The following is a 4,490-nucleotide window of genomic DNA, read 5'->3' on the forward strand; positions in this document are numbered from 1 at the left end:
AAAAAAAAAAAAAAAAAAGAAATTTTGTGACAAGTGGAGAAAATATATTCTACTTGTGTTTGCTTTTGAATCTATTAAACTGTGAGTCAGGGCCTATTACTGCTATTTCACCAATGTGTGATGGAAAAATTTTCTGTCTTTTGGGGATACTGAATCCTAGAATTCCAGTTGTGATATTAAATTGCATAAGTGTAGTTAAATTCCCAGAATTTCTCAATTCCAAAGTAATGTCTAAGGCTGGGGATGTAGCTCAGTGATACAGTGTCAACATAACACATCTATTGTACCAACACCACTACCAATAACAATAATTAATAATGATGATGATAAATATCATAGTAATCCTTTCATAGACTATTCAACTTTAGCCAAATGGTTTTGGCACTTGGTGGCTATGGTACTTGCTATAATGTAGCTGAATGTTGTAAACTTGCTATAGTGACACTCACCTATGGGATCCCAGCACGGCCCTGAGCTCCACACCAGCCATGTGCTGCACAAGGGAGAGCCTATGTCAAAAGCAGCAACAACAATGGAACAGTTACCAGCAGCAAGGTATCTTGGCTTAACTTTGGCTCTAACTTAAAGTAATTTAGGAACTTTAAAACTATGATACTAAGCCCATCCCCTAGGCCAGAGTTACTGGCAGTTGGTGTCTGCTGAGAGAAGGGGAATTGCTTTCTTTGGGGGTGTTGTTGGCTGCCTATGGACCAGAGGCTGGCCTCACCCCCATGCTCATCACTACAAAGTGGTGCTAGTACCTACAACAAGAGCAGTGAGAGGACATCAGGTTCAGAGGAGAATGGCTGGTGGCTCCCACACATGCACCATACCCAAGGTGCAAGAGCTCTCCCTCCAGACTACACCAGAAGCACCTGTTGAGATCTGATCCTCCTTTTAAAGGAGGTACTTCTGAGGTGTGCTGTAGTTTTCAGACCTTTCTTTAGGAAACACAAATAGGGATTTGTGATACTTGAAGCATAAGCACAATGACTGTCATCTTAGCTGCCTTTGAAAAGTGAACAGGGATCTTTTAGTTATGGCTTTATTATTAACCATTTGTAACCAAATGCAATGATTTCTCCTCCTCCTCCTCCTCCTCCTCCTCCTCCTTTTCTTCTTCTTCTTTTTCTTCTTCTTCCTCTCCCTCTTCTTCCTCACCCTCTTTCTCCTCCTCCTCCCACCTCCCCTCCTTTTTTTGTTGTTTTCTTGAAACAGGGTTTCTCTGTGTAGCACTGGCTGTCCTGGAACTCACTTTGTAGACCAGGCTGGCCTCGAACTCAGAAATCTGCCTGCCTCTGCCTCCTGAGTGCTGGGATTAAAGGTATATGCCACCACTGCCCAGAGAGGGTTCCTAATCTTATGAATGCAAAGCCCAAACTAAGAGATAAAAGAGTAGAGGAAGACTTACAAACTGCATTAGGCAAAGGGAATATTGAGATAATTTGCAAGCAATGCTTTTCCCATCAAGAGGGAACCTTGGGATTTTGTGTAGGAATCCTGAATATAGTTATACAAGAAAGTACAAAGCAAGCTCAACTCAAGGTCACCCAGAGATCATGTATTCAGAACAGAAAGATGTCAGCAAATTTTGAGGCTTAAAATTGAACATCACATGGCTATAAAAGAAAGATGGTGGAAAATGTGCTTCTGGGCATGCTCAGTTCAAGGTCATAGAGTACAAGGGGGAAAAAAGGTAGATGTTAACACTTCTGGGCATGCTCTGTTCAGCATGCTAATGAGCAAGTTTACTTTAGGTTGCCTAAAAGATGAGTAAAAACTAGACTAGTTTCTAATAAAGTGTCTCAAAGCATTTTAGCTGAAGCCAAAGAAAAGCCAGCTTTGAAGATGTCTGAGCAATTTTTTAAAGGGGTGGCCTTTTTCTTTTTTTTTTTTTTTTTTTTTTTTTTTTTCGAGCCAGGGTTTCTCTTTATAGCCCTGGCTGTCCTTAGGAGCCAACAAACCAGAAATGCCTACAAGCCNCCAGCTTTGAAGATGTCTGAGCAATTTTTTAAAGGGGTGGCTTTTTTTTTTTTTTTTTTTTTTTTTTTTTTGCCTTTCTAGCATTATTCTCTCCTAAAAGTGCTTACCTTGCTTAGGAGCCAACAAACCAGAAATGCCTACAAGCCTCCCACCCCCAGCGTTACAACCTCCTGTTTGTGAAACTCAACTTCCCCCAGACCCCTAGTAAAGCACTCTGTCTCGATTCTCAGCTTATCTGAGAAGTTATCACAACATGCGGTTTTCTTAGAGTTTTTGATCTCTTTGAACAACATATGGATTATAAGCACATTATTTAGACAGTTTGTACTTTGTGCTTAAAAACCCATTACTACCTATAAACCAGATTAACTTAATGAGGTTGATTAAAAACACACAAACAGACACACACATAACCATGGTTGACTTCAAATGTTGGTTTTATATAATACAAACCAGTGCAGTTTTGGATAGCATTAATAAAAACATGTAGATTGATAATCAAGACATTTCAACAGGTCTCTGAGAAGCATCTCTAGACTGAAAGTTCCTGACCAGATTATAGAATAGGCCAGAGTGTGGCTGAGCCTCCAGTGGTAAAGATGTTCTCATAGGAAGCTATTGTTTGTGAGATAGCCAAGAGATAAATGAATGCTAAGAACATCTCAGAGATAAAGAAGGCCATTCTCCTACACCTGAAGAGGAAGCCCAGACTCAGTGCAAGTCCTAAGGGTCACTCTCAGGACAGGTAGCAGACTGTCCTTTATTACGTCCTTCAAGAGATGGTGCCAGAAAGTAAGGTCTGTGACGATGGAGTTAGAGACAGAGATGCAGATGTAACAAAGAAGAAAGAAGGGAGATCAATGAAGCCAGGCAGAGAGAAGGGAGAGGGGTGGAGAGAGAAAAACAGGTATTGAGCTCTTCCTGCTCAAACTGTTCCAAGTCAGGAACCCGAGAGAAGGAAGAGAAGGTCAAAGAAGCTGCCCACAGTCCTGCTGAGCTGAAATCCTAAGAAGGTAGACAAGCGGACCCCACAGTTTCTTCTAGAGCTGAACTAGCCTCTGCTTTGGAACTGAGAAAAAGACAGCCCGGAGTAGTAGTGCATATTTTCTCTGTATTCTACTGTACCCGGCTACTGAATCTGTAATTATACCTAGGGCACAAATAAATGGGGAGAATTTAAAAATAGTGACAGGTTAGATTATTAAATCTGCAGATTGGTAGGATCTGGCAGCTACTAATTTAACAAAACAAAAGAAAAGGAAACAAAAAGTCTCCTTACCACTTCCTGATAATTTAGCACGAAGGAGCAGATGTCAAAACAGGAGGGGATGCTTAGCTCACCCCAATCCTCACCAAGACAGTTGGCACTGGCTCTGACTTCTCTTGTGCTGAGTGTTTTAGACAAGAATTGAAAGCCAACAGACCTTGCTGATATGGCCTAAGCCAGCTCTCTGTGCCACTGATTCAAGGCAGTTGTTTTTGCTTTGGTTTGATGTAGTACATCTTTGTAGATATCAAACATAACCTAGTCGGAAGTCTTCCTGTGGGCCTGGAGTCCACTCTGCATTCTGAAACGACCAATGCCAACTACACCACGCTAGCCTACTCCTCACGGACCCCCACCTTCTCCTCTGAGTCAGAATGCAGTTCCCAGCATGCCGTTTGTTATCAGTTGAGTCATTTGGGATGGATGCCGACAATTCGCAATGCTAAGCGGAGATAAGTGATGAGCAGCGACCAAGTGCAGACTCCAAAGGAGCAGAACAAAGAAACCTTTGTGTGGTGTGCACATTTTCTCTAGTAAACTGCGCACTTGTGACTAACACTGCTCTGTAGTCAAACTTTGAGGAGACATCAAGAATATAATGTTTGCACCACACGCTGAAAATTTGTTTTATTTTTTATTACTGTATATTGGTTAAATGAAACAATGAATGTTCAGTATGGTATTTTCTTCTTTTCTATTTTTCTTAATTGTTTGAGAATTTCACACAGTGTATTTTAACCATGTTCTCATCTAGCTCCTCCCCTTAGCCCCACCCACATCCACCCCTATATCCTTACCCTATATACTCAACTTCATGTGTCCTTTAAATTTTTTTTTCAGTAACCCATCAACTCCAGTTTGTGTGCTCTTTGTGTTCTTCTGGGTATGGGACTGTTTACTAGAGCATGGTGAAGCCCCAAGAGTCACAGCCTTCACTAGCTGCACTAATGAAGCTTCAGGACAGTGGCCTGGTGAGCCACCATGTCAAGACATTTTCACACATGCACACTGCATCCTATGGCTGTATTCACCCGATCATTACTATCCTTCCCCCTTCTTCCCTCCCTCAGATCACCTTCCTTTTCCTTTTCCTTTTCCTTTTCCTTTTCCTTTTCCTTTTCCTTTTCCTTTTCCTTTTCCTTTTCCTTTTCCCTTTCCCTTTCCCTTTTCCCTTTTCCCTTTTCCCTTTTCCCTTTTCCCTTTCCCTTTCCCTTTCCCTTTCCCTTTCCCTTTCCCTTTC

At 41.7% G+C, this 4,490-nt stretch overlaps 1 long non-coding RNA gene across 1 annotated transcript in view; it reads right to left on the reverse strand.

Moving 5' to 3' along the window:
• The window catches only part of LOC110302858, a 17,131-nt gene that overhangs the window by 5,733 nt on the left and 6,908 nt on the right, over positions 1-4,490 (reverse strand). The window contains exon 3 of the long non-coding RNA XR_002378866.1: positions 450-509. This is a non-coding gene — a long non-coding RNA (uncharacterized LOC110302858). The remainder of the gene's footprint in view (positions 1-449; positions 510-4,490) is intronic.

The sequence above is a fragment of the Mus caroli genome, chromosome 10 (genome assembly GCF_900094665.2).
Source record: "Mus caroli chromosome 10, CAROLI_EIJ_v1.1, whole genome shotgun sequence".
Taxonomy (NCBI): domain Eukaryota; kingdom Metazoa; phylum Chordata; class Mammalia; order Rodentia; family Muridae; genus Mus; species Mus caroli.